Genomic DNA, 23,039 nt, shown 5'->3' on the forward strand with positions numbered 1-23,039 from the left:
GTGGGGTCAGTACCAGGCTCGTGGCAGACCCTGGGCATGTGAAGCTGAACCAAGGCCCTGGGGAAATGCAATCAGGTAGATTTAAAACCCAGGTGTGATGCCACCTTTTCATTTGCAGGAGCTGCACCACACGCAGCTGAAGTTTGGGTGCCCAGGGGTGCTGGGGGCAGGGACAGCCCCTCACAGCCAGCTCTCAGCCCCAAAAACCACAGGGCAACATCGGCTAAACCCATGCTGCTGGCACAGAGCTGCAGAAAATCAAACCTAGGCACAAGCAGAGACGAGAAACAGACACTTCAGCACTGCTGCTACAAATTTCATGAGGAGATGGGCCAACTTCATACATCTGTCTTTACAGGAAGCTAAATTAAGAATTACCACAGGTAAAAACACAAGTCATTGAAAACATGAAGTCCCTGCCAGTGTGGCCAGTGATTTTCATCTCCTGTGGCACCACGAGGATGAGCCTCACCCAGAGGGCTGAACCTTCACACAGGCTCTGCCAGGAGAGCAGCAATTTCCCCTGGGCATCGCCTGCACAGCCAGGCCTGTCCCTGCTGCAGCAGCAGCCCACAGCCCGCAGTGTGTGAGGATTCCTGACGCCAAGGTGGGCTCCATCCCTCTCCTGCCTGTTGCTGCAGCCCCTCCCAGCCAGCTCTGCCTGCCCTCCCAGCTCTGAGCATCCCATCTGGGCCCGTTTCACTGGGACAGAGATTTTTCTCTAGCCCTGGAGTTCCTCTCCATCTTTCAGGATGAATCATTGCTGGTTTAAGCACACAGCAAAGATTTATGCAGTAATAGATGTGGGGAATAGCTGTGGCTCCAGGGTCTCAGAACAATAATACATAATTCAGAAATTAATACAGGGTAGCAAAGACAATGGGATTTGAAATGAACATTATCGGCCAAAGCAAAAGGAAAACTCCACAGGCTCATCGTGTGCAGATGCTTCCACCATCCACACACCCAATTATAACTTTAGCTCTTACAAAGGGAACTGACTTAAACCATTAAATCTTTATTATTTTTTTCCCTGTGGTGGGAGGGGGAGTGGGAGTGCAGATTCCTTAAAGATAGAGAGTTTAAATTAAGCTTTAAAACTGTGACTGAGCAAGATTTAATACTGACAATTAGCCTGGACAAACAGTTAATCGTCCTGCAGGCATAATTTATATATTCTCTGTGCAACAGGGAGAGAATGTCAGCACATTGCACTGCAAATTAGTGCAATAAAAGAATCTCATAACCTCTAACAGCTCTGCTGTCTGACAAAGAGAGATCATTCCTCCTCTCCCCACACTGTTGCCTAGCCACACTCCCATCACCCTGGGCTGCTGCTCTTGTATTTTAGACCCTATTTCCCAGCTTTATCCCATGGCCAGACCTTCCTGCCAGCCACAGCACTGGGGTAGAGCTTTGCCAGATCCCCTGGAATGTGCCAGGCTGGAGCTTTGGTGAGAGAGAGGTGGGTAAAAAGATAAACAAGCATCTTTACAGCACGTGGTGATGAATCTGGTCCTGAATTAGCAAAGCAGTTAAACACGAGCCTAAGGGCAAGGATAGGCCTGGGCTGCAGCCTGGGGCTGGGCTGAGCAGAGCCAGACCCAAACTCAGCAAACATCTTTCCAAGGTGGGCACTGGCCAGCGTGGATGCACTCCAGGGCGGCCAGCTCAGGTCTTTCAGGTAAAATTTACAAGTGACACCAACAAAAAGCACTTTTATTCCCCCAAAGAACTTTGCCAGTGTCTGGGCCACTGTGATGGGTAATAAAAAATCCACAATGAGGATCTCTCTGGATGTTTTTTTTAGCAGACCATGGCTGTATCTCACTCTTTATATTCTCATGTTAAATCCCCTTTAGAAAAAGTTCAATATTCTCTCAGAGTTCCCCATATGTCCAGTGGCTATCGCTGCAACCCTTATGTCCTATCACAACAGAAAGAAAGCAGGAACTCATAATGAAGGAGAAAAGGAAAAAAAAAAAGCCTCTTTAACAATATAGGCCACATCCAATATTATTATTTCAAGAGTATTATTTCAGTGGAGGCTTTCATAATGACTTACTGACCTAAACTATTAAAAACCATCCCCATGTCTGCAGTGGAACAGATGAAGTACTCCAGAAATAGCTACAATTCAGTGATACATATATTATACACTCTTCAAATTTGTTGAGGAACTTTTATAAGAGGGCTATAGAAAATTAAATTAATTATTAATACAGATCAGCAATATCTTTTCGCTCATCTCCTGCTAATACCATACAGGTGGCCTGTGCTGTCCTATTCTTCCATGCAGAATTTTCCCTGCTAAAATTCTTTTGCCTTTCCGTGCTAAAGGAGTCTGTGGGAGGCTGCTGTATGCAAAGAATTTGTTTTAAGAAAGGCAAAATGTTAGATCCCTCAAAATCAGCTCCTAACCAGTGGGAGATATTGGCCAAAAAGAAAAAAAAAAAATCTTGTCTTATTCAAGCACATCCTTATTTCCTGTGAAATTAAATTTGCATTTCTTTTGGGGTAGAAGAAAAAGGAAGTGGGGAATTAAAGTCCAGAGAAAGCTAGTGCAGGGATAAAATATAAAATTCTACTGGGACTTCCAGCTTTTAGGCACAGCAGGAAACTCAATACAGATTTACTTAAAATAGGTTAACAAGGCAGTTTGCCATCATCTTCTTTTAGCACTAGAGGACTCTGCTTTCGAAGGACACAATTAAGGGAAAGAAGGAAGAATCAGGGCTCGGTGGTGCATTTCCAGCATCGCCTTCCACTGCAGCTGGAGCAAATAAAATCTTTCTGCTTCATTTTAGTATCAGAAATGTGGAGAGAACAGGCAAGTAGGGCAAACCAGCACAGGCCTGTGCTCCACCCTTCCCAAAGATCTGGTCCAGTATCTGCTCTGGAAGACGTGAGGATGTTTATATGGGAGCCACAGGGAAACAGAGACCACAGTCATCATCACAGGTTTCAAATCCAGCCCAATTTCACATCCCTCTGTTCCCCTCTGAGAATATCCACCACTGCTGAGAGGCTAAAAACCAGCACCCCCAGTAAATTATCAATGGCTTTCCCAGAAAAAAAACCTTCCAGGACACATTAGGAACATGGCAACACCAGCTTTGGCTTCCTGCAGATTTGCACTCTATGGCATCTGTGTTTGCACAATGCTGAAAACACAACTGGTGCTCAATGCCATTTCTCTAAAGACATGAGTAGCTCACCCCAAGGATCACACACCCCCCTAAATCCACACAGCGGTGTGGCTGTGTGGAAAACATGCCCAAACACATTTTTAATAGGCAGTTTAAAAAAATAAACCTTAACTGGAGCAAAAAACCCAAACACACAAAACACTTCTTGAGCAGCCATTAATATTTCTTAGTGCCATGGTGAACTGTTCTTTCAATGCAACCAAAATCTTATTATTTCTGTAAGCTCAACACAAACACTCACTTTACATGTCTCTGCTGACAGCTGTCGATGCCAACAGGAAAAAAGGAATTTTGTTTGCATTTGTTTGAATCTTTGACCTAAATGAAAACAGCAAATATCCTTCAGATATATCTACATGGCTTTGTAAGGTCATTTGTTTCCTCCCCCAGCTCAGTCATTGTCCTCTCTGGGACCACAGGCAGGGCAGGCTCAATCCCAGGGCTGCTCCTCAGGGGTGGGCAGTGCCCTGCAGGGCAGCCTGGCCCTGCTCTGCCTCTCCTGTGCCCATATCAGGACCTGCTGGGGAAGGAAAAGTCCCCAAAACAGCTCTGATGTCTTGGAATAAGGGGAACACAGGAGGAGCTGGAGTCGTTCAGTGTCTCTCCTGCTGAGGCACCACAGGAATGTCTGCAATGAGAGCAACTCCTTCATCCAAGTGCTGCCACCCCATCTCTTCCATGCAGGCTGTCCCTGTCCCTGGGCTTGGGCACTGAGCAAACTGCAGCAGCTGATGGGGCTGGCACAGCTCATGTGAGGGCACAGCTCCTCTATCCCTGCCCAGTGGAGCTTTCCACTGAATGCCAAAGCCAAATCAGCCCCTTTCACCTGGAACTAGAACTGTATGAACAAGTCCAGGACATTACACAAGAGTTTCCTCCCCTGTGGTGCATGGATTGTCCATAAACCCATGGCAAACAACCCACCCAACAAGGGATCAGGTGGCTGGATGTGGCACTGGGGAAATGCAGAGCCCCTGGGCACGGTGCCTTGCAGAGGGGTTTGCCCAAGGGAAGGCCAGTGAGAGGGGCTGACACGGTCACCTGCACCTCTGGGTGGTCACCTGCAGTTTTGAGTGGTCACCTGGAGCTTTGAGTGGTCACCTGGAGTTCTGAGTGGTCCCTGCAGCTCTGAGCAGTCACCTGCAGCTCTGAGTGGTCAACTGCAGTTTTGAGTGGTCACCTGGAGCTTTGAGTGGTCACCTGGAGCTCTGAGTGGTTACCTGAAGCTCTCAGTGGCCACCTGGAGCTCTGAGTGGTCACCTGCAGCTCTGAGTGGTCACCTGCAGTTCTGAGTGGTCACCTGGAGCTCTGAGTGGTCCCTGCAGCTCTGAGCAGTCACCTGCAGCTCTCAGTGGTCACCTGGAGTTCTCAGTGGTCACCTGGAGTTCTCAGTGGTCACCTGCAGCTCTGAGTGGTCACCTGCCGTTCTGAGTGGTCACCTGAAGCTCTCAGTGGCCACCTGAAGCTCTCAGTGGCCACCTGAAGCTCTGAGTGGTCCCCTGAAGCTCTCAGTGGTCACTTACAGCTCTCAGTGGCCACCTGAAGCTCTCAGTGGCCACCTGAAGCTCTCAGTGGCCACCTGAAGCTCTGAGCAGCTGGGCTGGGCTCAGGAGCTGCTCTAAGAAAAGCCCAGAGCTCAGCCCCACACCGCTGGGCCTGACCCTCAGTGTAACCTCAGCTTTGGGATGGAGCAGGCTTTCACTGAAATAAACTGTTCTGGTGTGCCAACAGCTCTGCAAGCCAGAGAACAAAGAGCTCTCAGCAACCACCAGAGAGACACAGGGTCTGCAGATCAGCTCTGCAGGACCCCACAAGCTCACCTGTATCCCACGCTGCCTCCAGGCTTATGGGAGGAACAAACAGGGAGGAGTTCTTGTAAGGAAAACAGTCACTGAAAATTATTACTGAATTATTTTCCCATGAAAAGATGGCATTTGGTAAAGCCTTCTGTTCAAGAACAGCCCAAAATGTCAATGGAACGCATTAGATCTCTTATTTATGATAATTATGCATTAGTTTGTCTGTTGTGATTAGAGTGAACCTACCAAAATAGTAGGTGAGTAGTAGGCAAAACGCTGCTGTTTTTTTAAGTAATGGCATCTACTAAATACTGATCAAAACAACTTTTTGTCTTCTGCAAAGAATTATACCTTTTGTAACAGGCATCTGCCAGCTGGATGTCATGAAATAAAACACAGAGACATGGGAGACGGATAATAAAAGCATAAGGAAGACAAATGGAATATTCAGAATTCCAAAATTTCATTTTCATTTTTGAAATAAATTTCTCAGAATTGAATAATCCCGAGGAGCTCCATTAAAAAAAAAAAAAAGCAGCTTTTTCACTGAGGAAATGAATGGAATTATATCTGGAAATAGCTTCGCTTCTGGTGAGATACCAAGTCAAAGCTTCAGCCAGACTAAGGTGGAGTATTGGATGTTAACAGGAGGAACCTCAGGGGAGAAAAGGAGGCTGAGGAGAGAATTAATTGCTCTCTACAACCACCTGACAGGAGGCTGTGGCCAGGTGGGGGCCAGGCTCTTCTCCTGGGTACCAGGACAAGGGGAAATAATCTCAAGTAGCACTGGGGGAAGTTTTAGGTTGGACACCAGGAAAGATTTCTTCACCAAAGCACCGTCGAGCACCAGAAGAGGCTGCCAGGGGAAGAGCTGGAGCCACCATGATTTAAAAACCACACAAATGTGGCTCTTAGGGACGTGGTTTATTGGCAGTGCTGGGTCAGCGGTTTGACTCACGGTCTTAAAGGTCTTTTCCAACACAGATGATTCCGTGCTCTTGTAGTTAAAAGCACTCGATTATCAGACGTGAACTGAAGGCCTGGCGAGCAGCAGCTCCTCGGGTGCTGCTAATGAAGTCCAGAAGCTCAGCCTGGATGTGCAAAGTGCCTTGCACAGAAGAAGTGCCTTTCACACCTAGTCACTGTGCATTATAGATCTGTTCCAACAAAATTATCCCTTTAGCATCCGCTGCGTTGAACGCGGTTTCACATTAGTCATCCCCGAAATAGAAGGCAGTGAATGGTCTTTATCCACTTAATGAGGGTGGTAATCACTTTATTCCAATGGGTACAGTCTATAGCCCACATGCACAGTTTATGGTACTAAAAGGATCCTTTTCACTCTTCCAACTTCCAGTGTTGGTTTCAGAAAATTAAAATAATTTTTAATAAAAACTGGGCTGTTTTGACCACAATTGCCTTTCTTATAGTTTATTGCAACGCTCCACAAGTTTAATAAAATTAAAATCTTTTGTGCAAACACACTTCCTGTCCTTGGTACCTGCTGTTGGTTTATCATGAGGTATTTTACTGCAAAATGTTCTTCAGTGGTCCCAAATTGTGACACCAGGGAGCAGACAGACCTCAGAAGAAGGCTGAGCTCCCCTTTGTGTCATTCTCCCACCAGTTCCTTCATTAGTAAATGAAATATATTCTGAAAGGTTTCAGTTTGGCTGTGCCACAGCATTTGGGCCCATTTGAGGGCAGCTTTTTTATTTTGCTCGCAAGACTTTCAGGAGGTGCAGAGGGATGAGAGTACACACAGATTAACAACGGGGAATTTGCAAGGAGCTGTAACAGAGGAGGGGGAAATAGGTCACATTTTTAGGCTTAGCAACATTAAAGGTGCCCCTTTAAGGAGTTAGTGCTAATGAGCCAGCAAATTATTGTGCTGGAGTCAAAACTGGCCTTCTGGTTCTGCAGATCCGAAGAACCAATCTGGAGGTGCCCAAGTGGAAAATGATGTGGTTTGTGGAGGTCACTCCTTCAGGTCAGTGTTTGTGAGCGCTGCCTGCAGCCCACAAATACATCACAGCTGAAGTCGCTCCTCGCCAGCGGCCGCGACCTTTGCGGAGATTACGGAGTGAGGAAATAGGCTGGGAAACGGGCTGGCAACCACAGCAGGGTTTGTGCAGGGCCCTTCCAGCAAACATTGCCCTGCCCAGGTTCCAGCTGCAGTGGAAACCACCCCAAAGGCTGTTTCCTCCACAGGTAAAGCAGCAAATAGACAGGGAGGGGGAGAAATGGGATCTCACATGAAGGGGTTTCTCCTCTCTGAGCATCTCTGAGGACAGAGCTGCGAGAGGAGCCTCCTGCCAGAATAAAGGCACTGGAGGCAGCGTTGCTTTGCAAGCTCCAGTCTGATTTGCTTCTCATTAGAGCACATACATCTCAGTGTTTTTACTCATTAGTGTTTTACATCCCTCAGAAAATCCATATTTTGCACTAGCTGTCTCAGTGTTTAGTCTCTTACATTTCCCTGCCTGAGTTTTCTGCCTGTTCCCTGTCTTGTTAATTCTCTTCTCTATTTTCCCATCTGCCCTGATTCATGAAGCACCTCTGAACGTAGCAAAACCTGCCAGGAGGGAGGCAAGGCAGCCCTTAAGAGCAAAGTAAATCCATGACAGCTTGGAGTCACAGAATACTGAGTGGTTTGGGTTGGAAGGGATTTTTAAAGGTCACCTGAGTCCTTCCCCCTGCCATGGGCAGGGACACCTTCCATGAGACCAGGCTGCTCAGAGCCCATCCAACCTGACCTTGAATATTTCCAGGGATGGGGAAGCTACAGCTTCTCTGGACAAGGGCTTTACCACCCTCACCATAAAATCTTCCTGATATCTGTGGGATATATGAAATGAAACAACCCATTTCATCTCAGCTGCAGGATCATGCCTGCAAATCTACACCTTCTGCAATGGGGACAGGGACAGGGACAGCTCTTCCAGGCCCACCTTGAGCTCCCCAAACCCTCCAGAAGAACCTTAGAAAAACAGGAGCAAGGAGAAGCTCCTCCCTCCTAAACACGGGAGGCCACTGAACATTCACATTATTTCTTATAACAAGGGAGGGGGGGAATTACAGTGGAAACTGAGATACAATTAATTACCTGTTAACTGGAATGAAGGACCTTCTGCTCCCAATATCTAACCCAGTTTAATTATAGGTGTCTGGAGCTGGGGAGCCTGTGTGTGTTCACAGGTGGGGTGGGAGGTGGTAATAGGGACCCCCACACCGTAATGCTGCCTCCAACCTCTCCCTCTACCTGTTTCTGATATATGCAGTAAGCATGAAGAAGGGCTTTGGATTACAAAGAGAGACCTCCCCCTCACCTTGTAATTACCAAATTAACACATTCTAATGGGTGAAGTACTCCAGCAGCAGACTATGATTAATGCACAAGTCCAATTAGCCGCAGATTCTTTCCCTCTAATTTTAGCCCACTTAAATAGCATGAGACAATCTGTAATGTCTCTGGGGTGAGCCTCCCCTCTACACAAGCTCCCTCCTCTGCCATTTAATGAAATCTCTGGTGTTTAATGCGAGAGGCAGCTCAACTCTGCCACTCTGCTGGAAGCCTTGTTCTGGCGCAGCACCGGCACGAGGCGCGGGCGGGAGAAGCTGTCTCCCCTAGAGACAAAAAGAATACCTCGCTTCAAAAACATCACCTGATGGCAGCTTCTCTGCTGTCACACCAGGTGGAGAGGCGGAGACAGCTAAAGAGAGACTGAATTTAAGCTCCCTAAGAATGCTGCTGATGTCCCCAAACCTTACACCCACCAGGAGCCTTGCTGGCGGCAACCCAAATATTTCTGAAAATGACTACTCAGTCACATGGGTTCCCAATCTGGCCCCTATCTAAACACAAGTCCCTTACTCCAACAGCACCATAGATATACCAGTTGTTAAAGCTCTCATTTATTTAACAAAACACTTGGATTCTTTTTGCTTCAAAGCAAAACGGGACAAATTCCTCAGAAACGGCCTTTTCTGAGTCCCATTTTCAGTGTCAGAGGGGTTTCCAGTTGGGACCACAATCATTTCACTGGTTTAACAGAGAAGGAATCCAAGGACAGAGGGAGAGAAGGAAAATCAACAAGAAGCTCAAATGATTGTGGGTGGCCTCACTGAGCCCAGGAAGGAAAGAGAAAATTGGTTCTTTGTGCCAAATCTGGAGGAAACTCAACCCAACAGCAAAATAACCATTTTTAGTAAGAGCCTTTGCCCAGTGAGGCAGCCTGGGGAAGGTGGGGCACTGGTGCACCCCCAGCTCTGAATGCAGCCTTTGAGGAGCACCCTGGGCAGGAGGCAGGGTCTGCTCCAGTGTCCAGTCCAGGTCTGATCCAAGCTCCAGGGGCTGCTTGGAGAGGATCCCATATCCCCCTTGTCCGCTCAGGGAAACACAAATGTCACCTGCTGCTTAAGAACAGAACAATCTCATCATGGGGAATGGCTTCAAACTGACAGAGAGCGGGGTTAGATGGGATATTGAGAGGAAATTCTTCCCTGTGAGGGTGGGGAGGCCCTGGCACAGAGAAGCTGTGGCTGCCCCATCCCTGGAGGTGTCCAGGCCAGGCTGGATGGGGTTTGGAGCACCCTGGGATAGTGGAAGGTGTCCCTGCCCATTATTAGAGATAATCCTAAAGGTCCATCCAGCACAAGCCATTCTGGGGATCTCTGCTGCTCCTAAGGCATTGCCTGACAAAGCAGGCCTGCAGTGCCTGGGGAAGAACCTGTGAAAGGAGCAATGGCACAAACTTCCTGAGATATTTGCAGTATCCCCCCATATGAGAAATACTAAAATATGAGAAATATTCAAGGATTTTCACTCTTTCCAAAAAAAAGGAACAGGCTTCAGCCAGGCTGCTCACTGCTGGTGCTCCCCAGTTTGGCTTGGGGTTTTTTTTTGCACCATATTCGACAAAATTTGAGTGGGAACCAACAACAAAATCTTCCCACCAGCCCTGTGGACACCCAGAAATGTGCAGAGCCTCCATGCTGGGGGATCCATAACATCTGAAGCTGTTTTATGGACTTCACCCCCCATGACAGGGAGAGGAGGCCACGGCTGCTGCAGAAGGAAAATGCAAGTGACCCTTGGCGAGGTCACACAGAGAGTTTGTGTCAGAGAGAATCCCTCCCCCAGCTGCACTCCTGGTGCTCCTCTCTTCACCCTGTGTGGGACAAAACTCTCTTGCCACCATGAACTGACACCTCAGTGTCTCCTGCATCAACCTTTTAAATTTTATTAAAATACAGATAATAAAATATTTTTATTAATCAAATCCACTAAAGTAGCAGCAGCAGTTTCTACATTAAACCACTGCCAGCACTGCCCTTTTTGGCCATCTTTTCCTGAGACATAAAGAAATCTAGTAAAGCTTTCTAAGCAGATGATGTTGTGTACAAAATATTAATGCTGCTTATCCCTAAATTGATATTTCTTTGAAGACTTCTAATAAAGCCCAGTTCCTCCAGAGCCTTAACCATGACAAACGTCAATAAATGTTATGAGTCCCTGAGGCTGAATTTTAAAGGAGCATTAAAGATTAAAGAATGCACAGGTCAATTACTGAAACAAGCAAACGACTTTAGGAGTAATTACATATAATTTTGCCTTGTTTATTTTGCATTAGTTATAAGTGTCCATAATCCTGTGTCCCCCCCCAGGGTCTCTTATGATTTGGGTTGAAAAATTCCTTCATCTCTTGTTTGGTTTTAAGTGCAGTTTTTGGGGCCAAAAAGTGGGTTTAAAATGTTTTTTTGGTGCCATATATATATATCTATGTATATGTATACACACACACATCCCCTCTGGTATCTCATCTGTCCAGCACACATATTCCTGCCTGTCCCAAGCCGTGTCCCCATGTCCCTGCTGGCACAGCCCATTTGGCTGTAGTAGCAGCTCTCCCTTTCAATACCTGCATAAATGCCTAAGTGGTGTTTTATAATCTGGTTTATCCATCCATGAAGCACTGGCACCTCTGTGTAAAATGAGTTTGATGAGAGAGGGCTCAGAGCCTGAGCTGCTGCCCCTCCCAGCTCTGTGCACACACATCACACTGAATATTAACATTAACTCAAGTTTTAATGCACTGGGGCCCCGTGGCTCCCACAAAAACCTGCCCATGCTCTAGGGCTTGCCATCATCTCCACTAAACCTTGCCCAGGTTCCAGCTGCTGGCCAACCCAAGGCTCCCTAAACCCCAGAGCAGGGCAGGATGGCCCTGGAGAGCCCAGGGGTGCTGGGAGGGGACCAGCAGGAGATAAGAAGGGTTTGAGAAGGGCTTTCACTCATTTTAATTTCTCCTGTGCTCTCAGATGGTACCAGATTAACAAAGTATTTACATAGCCCTTATGAAGTACATTTGATGTTCGGGGCAGAGTCAGCATCTCTGATGTGGCTGCTCTGCCTCTAATGTCATTTTATCGTGTGCCTGCCCATAACAAGGGTAATAAAATAAATTTGGGAGGGGAGGCGGAGGTTGAGGAGCACATTATGGAGGAATCTGGCCCTCTCTGCAGCCAGCAGGAAGAGGAAGCTCAGTAATGGACATGCCATAATCTCTCTGTGCCAGTTAATATACGTCCAGCGTTACACTGATGTTTTATTGCACTCCACACATTCGGCAGAAGCCCATTTCTTTTAAGTGATTTTGATAAGCTGATTGATGCAGCCCCTGTTTTTCTCATATGTGTGTGTTTGTAAGAACCCGTCTGCCTGATGCCATGGGCTTCTATCTAATAAAGGACCTATAATGTACTTATTTTCCTCAACCATGACTTTCCTCCACTTTCCCCTGCAATTTACTACTTTAGAGAAATTTAATCTGCTGCTGAAATTTACTGTATTATTAATGGAGAGTCAGTGCACAGCCCCACTGTAATTAAACTATGCACCAAAAAAATAAAAGGAAAAAAAATCTCAACCCACCCAGTGCTCAAATAGCATTGAGGGTTTCACTGGAACTACATGCAGCCAAGAAATGCAAAGCCAGGCAGGATATCTGTGCTGCTTCTGGAGCTCTCTGCTGGTTTGTGCAGAGCTGAGATGGGAGGCAGATTCCCAACCTTCCCAGAGTAAGGAAACTCCTCATTGCAGGTGGCAACCATGCAAATTCTGGGCTGAAAGAGGGACAGGCTCCCTCCTTCTGGTCAACAAAACACCAGAAGAGCCCCAGAAAATCCCCAGGCCACTGTCTGGAGCTCTCTCACTTTAAAGCACAGAGAAAACAGGGTTGCACTGAATTTCTAATTTTTTTTTTTCTTTTTAGGTGTCTCTTTTCATTTGTCAAACCTCCAGAGCAGGATTAAGCCATAAAGAAAATCATTGGCAGGAGACATGCAGAGGCAAGACAGGTAGGGACAACATTTCTTGTGCAGAATGGGAAGGGTGAGGAATGTAGAAGGAAAACAATGCAATGTTATCTCTGCCCCTTTGGTGTGGTTTGTTCCCCTGGACTCTGCACTCCAGCCCAACACACCTGTGAAAACACCAGCTGGGCAGCCCAGAGCTCAGATCTGGGCTGAATGAGCTGCTGGGAAGGGCTGGCCACAAAAGAAAGGAGAAAAGGGAGTGCTGGTAAATCGCTTTTATGCAGGAGCTCCAAAGGGCTGACAAAAAGTGCCAGCGTTGCAAACCTGAAACTTGAAATTCCCAGGGAAAAAAAAGTGCCTCTGCTGCCTCATTTTATACAACCTGCTGAGCAATTTACATGTGATGTAACCCAAAAGTTGGAAGGGTAAAACTTTGGGGGTTTTAACAAAACTGGACTCAACTCCTCAGCAAAGGAGCCCCTGATGCATCAAATTTAGGGGTACCTACACATCCATTAATACTCAGAGCATCCCAAAACTCCATTAAAAACAAAGCACAAAGCTCAAGCATGTTTAGCAAGGACAAAATCTCCACTGATTTCAGATGTTCTATGCTAATATTCCTCTGAGAAGATTGCAAAATGCATTATTTCAGAACTATAAAAGGCTGCAATAACAAGTGGTTTCCTGAGTGGAGAATCAGAGTTGTATCCTCCCTTGGCAAGCCTTGGCTTCTGCTCTGTGCTGTAGACAGGTGGGAGATTTTCAGACATTGGACACCACAGTATTCTGACTTTTTTTGTTGCCTTTCTTTTCTTTTTTTCTTTTTTTCCCCCCCTCAATGTGTACAGCAAAGTTTTTCCCCTTCCCCAAATCTCCTGGAAGGGAATTGAACTATTTTGCCCAAGCTAAAGGAAACCCACACATCTGGTAAGAGCTGAAGTAGAGCCTATAATGCTGCAGGCCAAAGTTTTATACTCAAAATTGGGAACTGTTAGACAATCTTAATTTTCTCTTGTTCTGACCAGCTCTGCCCACAAGACCCTGCTGCATGAGGTGTGCAGGCACTAAGGAAAGATGTTTTGAGAAGTATTTTTTAGCAGAAAACTCATCAATGAGATATCCTTGAAAACATGAAACTGTGCAGTGGATGCACACTGAGAGAGGAGGAACACAAGAAATATCCCAAAAGCTGAAAGAGTCTTTGCATCCCTTCCAGAAATATTTTCTATTCCCTATCTGGAAGTAGGCAGAAGCTGAAAGGACAAATATATAAAATAATAATAATTTCAAAAATCCTCATTTGTCTCCCTTAGGGTTGAAGAGAGAAGGAAATATGATGACTGAAAGGAGCCTCTTGACTTGATAGTTCAGTTTCTTATTGGTATTTACTTGCCAGGCTGCAGTCCCCACGTTTCCTTCACTCATTTGGGAAGGTTTTGTACAGTGTATTTGTGAAGGATGATTGACTACAGGGAGTCTTTGTTGTACTATCTGCTGTAATTATTTTAATTCAAACACATTCCCTTATAGGACTGACATCATAAACGCTGTTTTCTATAACAAATAGCTGTCAAGGCTGTCAAGCAGATCTGCTTACTGTTTTATATCATTACAATATTTAATTTCAACTCTGCTTTCTTTGTCAAATGTTCTCAAGATTTCCTTTCCCTCGTAGCAGATCAGACAGACGCCTTCAGCTTCCAGCAGATCATTCTTTAGGGTGAGGTCAGGGAAAGAGAGAGAGGGAATTTGCAGGGATATTCCCACATCCCAATGGGAACTCCTGGCCAGTTTTAACCTCCCACACTGGTGTACACGGGGTGTTATCAACCACCAGGCTGCTTGGGGTTTTATGGCATGCTCAGACTCAAACCTTCTTAGTAATAAGATCACAGAGAAGCCTTTTCTATTATCAGGTTATAAACAGGCCCAGGAGCTGATAGGAGCAGGCAGCACTTCATTCCCAGCTTCTCCCTGCGTTTCTCATTGATCTGACTTCCAGCCTTCCTTGTTAAATGAAAAGCTGTGCCTCAGAAATAAACACTTCATAGCCCTCAAAGGGGAGAGACAGTGGTGTGGAGCAGAGCCACCACCACAGGTGTGTTTGGCTTAGAAAAAGTCAACTTTTTGTGTCTGTTGCTGCTGCAGCTGCTCTGCCCTGACCCCCAAACCAGCCTGGCCAGCAGCTGCTCTGCCTGAGCCACCTCCGAGCTTGTTCCTGCCACAGAACCCGACAAGAAGAGGCACCAAGAGCCCCAAACACCCAGTTTTGATCGTTCTTCATTGAAACTCAAATCATTTTTCAAACTGACAAAGCCAGCTCTGTTCCAGGAGAGGTTTGGAACAGCGTGTCCTCTCCCACAGGTAGCTTCCCCCATTTATTTGGGAGGCAAAGCACACAGTGGGGACAGGGGGTGCCAAATGGAAATGCAAGGAGTGCAAAGCAAATCCGACCTCGCCACCACTGCAGACAGACACCAAACCTGTTCTCTGGGCTGGCTGGGACATCCTGGCTGCTCTCCTGGAAAACACACCTGAAATGAGGCTTCCAGGGGCTGCCTCGGTGTCCAGAGCCCCTGGAACCTGCAGGTCCTGGCAGAGAGTGGCACAAACACCCATCCATCAGCTCACAGCCTTTCAGGGCAAGAGGAGAATCAAGCAGAGAATTCCTGGGGTGCAGGACCAGCCCAGAGGGAAGGAGGATGCCCTCCCTGTCCACAGCAGGCTGCAGACACCAGAGAACTCAAGACTGTCCCAGCTGCCCTCAGCTCTGCTGGGAAAGGTCCCTGTGTGTCCAGAGGGCTCCCAGCTCTCCAAGACAGAAGCCACCTTCATTCTGATTTTTCCTAGCACATGCAGTACAATGCAATCCTAATTCTAGGCTATTAAAAGAATTTAAAGAAGTGAGAGGCAGATGTGGCTCAACCACTCTTTCCACGCAGAATTCCACTTCCCCACACAAACCAGTGCACACAGAGCCACAAACACAAACCCTGCTCCCTCTGAAGTACTCAGCACCAGCACAGCAAGCACATCGTTTGCTCAGCTGCTGGGATGTGGGACTGCAGCCTGTTAGGAGCCCTGCACTTGCTCTGCTACTTGGAGCTTATCATTTAATTAAAAATAACACCAAGGTTTGGGGACCAAGGCAGTGATGTACACTGAGCTGCTCCCATCTCCCTCCACCCTGCCTGCCAAGAGCAGGTGTATAACACTGTAACCTTCCTTTCCAGCACACAAGTGCCATAAACCATCAATAAATTTTACTGACTTTCCTCTGACCTTCATGAGGACTGGACGAGCCACATCTCACACCAAAGATGGAGCTGTAAATATTTTATCTGTGCAGTAAACACAGCGCCGACAGCAGCAACTCACTCATGTCCCGGGGACTGCTCTGCGAGCGTTCCCGCTGTGCCGAGATGGAGATTTATCTGCTGCTTCGGGAAGAACCTGGCCACAAAGGCAGAGCAGCTCACAGAAAGCCATCCTTATTCCCAGCAGTTTCATGTCACTGCTGCCTCATTACAGAGCCATTCCCCAGCTCATGGGAAAGGCAGGGAACAGGAGCCAGGCTGGCAGGAAGACAGAAGTGCTAAATGCTCCTTCAGCAAGGCCCTGAGCCAAAAAAACCCTAAAACATGCTGGAGTTTGACAACATGAGATGCTATGGGGTTTGTATCACCTGGGGTTTGTTCTTTTGCAGACCTTGGCATTGAGGTTTGAGGGGAGGGTTCCCAGATGAAAATTAATTCACATTTCCCCCAGCCATGGAGATCTCATACAAGTGCAAGGGTTTTCACACACAGCCAGGTTTGTCACTGCTGCAGGCCAGCACAAGCTGACCCATTTCCAGCAGGAGAATGGGCTGTGCTCACCCTGCTTTGGGGGATAACTGCATCCTGGAGGTGCAGCACCTGCAGCCTGCACTGCTGCCATCCACAGCTGCAACCACAGCGATGCTGCAGGACACAACCACTGCCTCAAAGCTGCCCCCCAGGACAACAGCTGGGCTTTGGGATGCTGTTTGGTGGGGATCCCCAGCACCTGAAACAGCAATGTGGTGTGCTGTGGTCCCAGTACACTCTGAGCTCTTGCAGCTGGTGGCTGCCCTCCAGTAAAAGGTGGTCAAGCTCTGCTCAGCCCTGAGGATCCTGGAGCTGGAGCCACCCACCTGCAGTGAGCAGCCCTAGAGAAAACCCTGTCTTTCAAGGGATTTCTGTCAAAAAAAGTTCCTTTCTGCCAAGCCCAAGGGGTGTGGAGGGTGAGGAGGAGGAGGGCAGTGAGCCTGTTACCAACCAGCCCCTGCAAGGGTGGAAAGCAGCTCACATGGGACACAATCCATCTCCTTGTACCTTGCTCAGGGTTTAAATCTGTCCCACGAAACTCTCTGCTCTGTCCAATTTTAAACACTCCCAAGGACTCCTCTGAGCCATTCCCAATTCTCTGGATCCCCAGACAGTGACCACGGTGCCCAGGCTATTGAGTTACCCCTCAAAAAGCCCAAAGCTCCTCAAGGCCTTTGTTCTCCCTCATCACCATGTGCCCTGTGAGCCTGTGGCAGGCCTGCCCACCCTCCTGCCACCCTCGGCACCGCTATTCCGCAATTTTCCTGAAGGCAAAGCCACGTCTCCAAGGCAATCCCCAAGGATCCATGCCTTTGTTTTGCAGCACGCGCTGCCAGGAGACGCACACGTGAAATGCCTGCTGCTATAATTGAGGCAGAACAAGCCAGCCTCCGAGGCCGTCACTGCCAGCTCCGCTCGGCTTCCCCGGCTCCATCGCTCTGCTGCTGGCAGGGCATGGCGCCAGTGACACAGCGGGGTGACACGGGCGGCTGGCCTGCCTCACATCTCTGCTGCCTGCCCTCACATGTCCTTCCTCACCCTGCTGCTTCTATCTGCTGCTCCATCTTCAGCTTTCTCCCCGGGTGAACCAGCCCAGCTTGCCCTGGCATGGCCTGCTGCACTGGGTCACCCTCATCCCCTCCTGAGGAGAACCTCACCGCACTTCAGAGGTCGGGGACAGCCCAATTTTTGGGGTCATTTTCCCCTTTGGGACCCCTCTGGGAACACTCCCACAAAGGCACGGTGCTCACGGCGAGCCAGGCTGCTCAGTTTGCAAAGGGTTACCTCCAGAGAGTAAAGGCTTTCGTTTTGTCTGGCAAAAGCTCCCAAGCACCACCACCCCCCTCCCGATTTATTTCTGCAATTGTAATTAAGGCCCTGACAAAGTGGTTTAGCTGCCTGAGTCTTTTGTTCAATTTATTGATTAGCTATTTCTCAGAAGTTCATTACCATCCAGAGGCTGGGAATTGGGAATTGGGTCTATGTGGTTTTTCAAGGCTTCATCTCTGCTTCAGATGATTAAATGCAGCCACAACACATCCATCCTGCATTGAACAGCTCTGCCCAAGGTCAAACATTCATGCAAAACAGGAGTGCATATCTGCATGTCTAAATATCATCTGCATGAATTTCCAAGTGGATGTTTTTAAAGCCTTCCCAGCAAGTAGGGGGAAAAAAAAAGTATTTATGGAGGTAAGGCAGGTCATATCTTAATGCTCTTAATACAATATCCTTTAATTATAAACTAATATATTAAAAAAAATATCTCAAGATCAACTCCCTCAAAGGAGGAATGGGGGAGGTGGGAAATTGCTACTGGCACAAATTGGCAGCTCCTGCTCGGGAGCAGAGGGCTGAACGACAGGGTGGACAATCCTACAAGGCAGAAACACCGAGGAAATCCTGGATACCACCATCCATCTTATACTGGGGGAAACAAAAGGCCCCAGCACACAATGCTGTCCATCAGCAATCTTCATTAAGTTCACTATTTATCACAAGCACAACATTCCACACCCCCCCAACCTGCTGTCTTTCCTTGAAAGATTTTCCAGGCAAATGAGATGCAGCAGGTTTCATCCAGATTTCCATAGAGCATTTGTCATTAGCTAAGCTTGAGAAGACAGGATTTAGTAGAATCTGTGACGTGGGTGAAAGTCTCAACAGCAGCTGAAGGGCACAGCACGAGGAGGAAGGAAATTATTGATGGAGAAACCAAATAACTCTTTTTATTCAATGTTTTTTAGTGCTTTGACCACAGCATAGTTAAAATAAGCACGCACAAGGAAAGGTGCAGAGGGGCCCAGGGCAGCAGGGAGCTGGAAGGGACACAGGACACACCAGGACAGCTCAGGACCAGGGTCAGAGCTGGATCAGTGCCCAGGAAGGTGACACAGGACCAGGGCAGTGACAGACACACTGTGAGACCACTCTTCACATCCTGGGTTGTTTGGGACCCCAGCAGGAAGGACATTGAGGGGCTGGAGCGTGTCCAGAGAAGAGAAAGGAGCTGGAGAAGGGGCTGCTGCACGAGTTTCAGGATTTGCTGTCCTTTCCTGAGCCTCCTGTCTCCAAGGGACACAATCTCCCTCCTCCTCCAGGCACTTCTCTCCCATCTCCCAGGTCAGAGAGGATGCTCTGGGGATAAACAGGAATTTCTGCAGATTTCACCACTTGGAAGACCAATTTCCAGCAGAGAAAGGTACATGTGGCAACTCTCATCCCTTCTGTCCAAGACAGTCCAAGAAGAGGCACAGCCTATGAAGGAGGGAAGGAGATTAAAGCAGTTTAAAGTGATGCAGCCATTTAAATGTCAGAAGAAACTGCTGATAAATGTACTGAGGGTGAAAACCTCTGGGTGAGGAGCTAAGGAGAGATGCTGAGGGACATGGAGATAATACAGCTCCAGTGCAGAAAATAAATAAATACAGAGCTGGACCCTGCACATCTCTGCTCTGCAGTGAGAGGGAAGCCCAGCAGCCTCTGCCACTTGGAAATATTAATATTTTTCTGGAACATTAAGAAGTCTGAGCTTGGCATACATCTGGGTGGGTCTGCAGCACCATCCAGCTCCTCAGCACCTGGCACAGGCTCCTTTCCCTGCGTGTTAACAAGGGAGGTTCTTGCTGTGGTGCTCCTTCGGTGTCTGCTCTGCCTTGCACAGGCCATGTCTGGGATGCTGTGAGAGGCACTGGGAATAAAACCAATCCCACTGGAAAAACCAAGGCAACTCAATCACTTGCAATGAGAGAGAAGGGGAAACAGTAAAAAGTTTTAAAAAGTTATTAAAGAAACAGTTTCTCATCTCAGCACTCTGCTCTTCGTGCTCTCCCTTTTCCAAGCCTGTCCCCGTGCTCGGATTTTCAAGGATTTAAGAATCCTTAAAAAAAATAAAAATAAAAATTCATTTTCAGCTCAAGGACAGGAGATGAGTAGTGTGCTCAGTTCCTTTTTTTTTTTTTTTAATAAAAGATACTTTGTTTTCTTCCCTGACAATTGAATTTCTCTAAAATAAACACCATTTCTATTCAGACAAGACCATTTCCTGCTCCCCTTTTGAGTCAGCACCTGTGTGTGTGGCCCTGCAATTATTTCCTCAGTGACACACTTGTCACTAGAGTCTCTCTGTCTTGGGTGCCAGCTTGGGAGCTCAGCAAGGTTTTATGCAGGGACAAGGTGCTGGTTATGGGTTATGAGTAAGGATAAAACAGGGGAGGGGATGATTCTCCCCTCTTCCTCCTGCATCCTCCCTTCTGAAGATTTTTGTCTCCAATTTTCTCCCCTTGCCTTGGGGTCCCTTTCAAGGGATGTAATTGATATAGTCACTGAAAATAATGGAATTTATAGCCCAGGCTCAACACTATAAATTCAGCTATTACATTCCTGATGGGAAAATGAAGAACAAAATGAATTGAGACAGAATATTTGTCTTAATAATTGTCTCTTTTCTGTGCCGTATGTGTTTAATACGTCTGTGCCTATATATGTGTGAATATATACATGCACACACACAGAACTCTACTTAGAAAAGAGGTTTTTAATTTGATTTTTGAGGGGTTTTTAGGTTTTTTTAATTATTAAATGACCACATCAGCACATCCTGTGGCCAGGCAAGCACATTCAGAAGCTGTCTGTAACAGAGCAACAGGGTGAATTTCCATCCTGGAGCTGTTTGGTGGGTGAGGAGCTGAACTTTTCATAATCCAGACACCACAGTGCCAATTGCTCTGCACTGCAAAACCTACACAGCCTCTTCTTGGGGCTTTTGGCTGGTTTTCAGATTAATTTCATTTTTAGCCAGCAAAGTCAGAGCTGAGCCAGCACTTCTCTGCTAAAGGCCATTGCCCTGAGCCTCTGATAATGTTTCTCAGTGAAACTTTCGCTCTTCTCCACTCCTCCCTTCCTTCCTGCTCCAACTTGGGAAGTTTTGGGTTGGGTTATCCCAACCTTATCCCATCCCACTGCAAATGCACCACCAACACCAAAAAAAAAAAAAAAAGGTGCATGTCCAGGCTGTGATCATTTGTCATTTAGATAGAGTCTATGATATGAACCATGGCAAACACTGTAATGACTAATTTCAAACATTTATTACAACACTTGAGAGACTTGAAAGCTCTCCCAGCTCTTGATTTTAATAAATGCAGTCTTGAAGCAGCCGCTTATCAAAGTGACACAAATTGTGTGGTAAATAGATTATGGCACAGCTGAAATACTGGAAAATGAGATCAGAAATGCTGCTATCTCCCATTTAAGGCTTTGTAAGATGCTGCGATCGAGCGGATTCCAGAAGAGTGGCACGGGCAGAGCTGGTGGAAGTGGGAAGAAGCCAAAATGCCAGGGGATCAGTGTGGGACCAGCCAGCTGCTTATCACCCCCCCATTTGCATATGTACAATTTCTTGCACATTAAGGAGTTTGTACACCAAAGGCAAGAGATACCACCAGGCCTTGAAGTCAGCATTTCAGTGCCAAAGCAAGATAGAAGAGAGGCTTCATCTGGGAAGGAGTTATCACAGCAGCAGCCAGACTTCCTCACACTGTTCCCTGCTCATTGTCTTCGTGGAATAAACAGAACTCTCATCAGGACTTGCCACAGTACTAAAAAGGGAAATATTTTGACTTGTTGTCAAATTGCTGCAGATTTCTGCGCGTAGATAAACGAAAAGCTGCGTTAGTATTTGTTTTCATAAAGTTCTGAGAAACTGAGATGAGAGCTTTGCTTTTGGAATATGCTTTGACCAAGAAAATTGGTGAAAGTCTGGAAAAGGGTTGTTTTTGTTTTAAAAAAGCATTCCCAAAGGGCACAGAGAAGGGAAATGTAACTAGACACATTTTTCAACCAGCCACACAGGGACTCTGCAAGGCCAGCTGGTAAAGGAACATAAACACAAGAGACAGGGAAATTACCTCAGAAATATAAGAACTTTCTCACCAAAATAGGATTCATTTATAGAATCAGCTGCTGCCAATTGTTTTTAGGGTTCAAAGAGTAAAAAAAAAAAAAGCAGTGAGTACCTGATATTATGGGATTTCTCATTCAATAGCAAACACCGTGGGTCAGATTATTTTTCTATTTAGAGCTCCCTTCTGCTGAAGCCACCAGGACAGATTGCTGGAGAGGAAAATGCACCCAGTTTGAGTGAAATGGGAAGTGCCAGAATCTGGGGGCTCAGCTTGAGATGAATGGCAGAGCTGCTCTCCAGGTTCCCCCCATCAGCACAGGGCCTCCATCCCAACCCAAGGCTGTTTTAAGCTGAATTTTGAAGATTTCTCTGGTCACTGAGCATTGAACTGGGAGCAGAGACACCACAGAGACACCTCTGGCCACCAGCAGTGGCACCTGGGCTCCTAATCCAGTGTCTAACTTGGACATTTCAAATCTGATGGAGAGAACACCCCCCCACTGTGCTAATTTTGGAGGCTCTTAGCCTAAATCCCCTGGGCAATGCATCTTGGCCTCTTTATGGCTCATTCCTTTGAAAAGATGCTGCCTAAGAATAAGGCTGCAAGTTTTGAATATGCAAAGCAGGAATATTCCCTATCAGATATTCTTTTGCTTTATTCATATGATTGAAACTCCTGCTATGGTTCTTGCAAATCCAAGGAAATGTGTTTACAGTCTCATCAACTGAAAAGAATTGGATTCCCACGTTGCGGTTCAGGGGATTTTCTGGGGTTTCTATCAAACACAGCAACTCTGGCAGCACAAGGAGACTTTAATAAGTGCCTGTATTGCAGTTTCTTATTAGAATACACAATTAAAACTAGAAGAGGAAGAAAACACACAGCATTCTACCTCCCTTCTGGATTTCAGGAGAAACTCCAGAAATCTGGGGAGCAGGGGGAAACAGATTTATCCTGACTGCCCAAAGTGCTCACCTGTATTTCTTTCATCCTTGATGCTGGGGAACTTCTGAACTGAAACACTGGCTGTGCACACCAAGGTGGAGGAGATGCTGGGAGAGGAGATGGGAGCAGAGCTGCAGCTCCACTGCCACCACTGCTGTCACTGCTGTCACTGCCACCACTGCTGTCACTGCCACCACTGCTGTCACTGCAGCTCCACTGCCACCACTGCTGTCACTGCCGTCACTGCACCTCCATTGCCACCACTGCACCTCCACTGCTGTCACTGCATCTCCACTGTCACCACTGCTGTCACTGCTGTCACTGCCACCACTGCTGTCACTGCTGTCACTGCCACCACTGCTGTCACTGCACCTCCACTGCCACCACTGCTGTCACTGCTGTCACTGCACCTCCATTGCCACCACTGCACCTCCACTGCTGTCACTGCATCTCCACTGTCACCACTGCTGTCACTGCTGTCACTGCTGTCACTGCCACCACTGCTGTCACTGC

At 47.2% G+C, this 23,039-nt stretch overlaps 2 long non-coding RNA genes across 2 annotated transcripts in view; both read right to left on the reverse strand.

The window, feature by feature from the left end:
• Positions 1-17,891: 17,891 nt before the first annotated feature.
• Positions 17,892-23,039, reverse strand: part of LOC107212261 — a 10,796-nt gene continuing 5,648 nt past the window's right edge. The window contains exon 3 of the long non-coding RNA XR_001524417.2: positions 17,892-18,933. This is a non-coding gene — a long non-coding RNA (uncharacterized LOC107212261). The remainder of the gene's footprint in view (positions 18,934-23,039) is intronic.
• LOC107212262 lies at positions 19,732-22,708 on the reverse strand. The gene is made up of 3 exons (XR_001524419.2): positions 22,557-22,708; positions 21,693-21,789; positions 19,732-21,321 (listed from the first exon to the last, which is right to left on the reverse strand). It is a non-coding gene; the product is annotated as an uncharacterized LOC107212262 (long non-coding RNA).

Source organism: Parus major, chromosome 18 (assembly GCF_001522545.3).
Source record: "Parus major isolate Abel chromosome 18, Parus_major1.1, whole genome shotgun sequence".
Lineage (NCBI taxonomy): Eukaryota > Metazoa > Chordata > Aves > Passeriformes > Paridae > Parus > Parus major.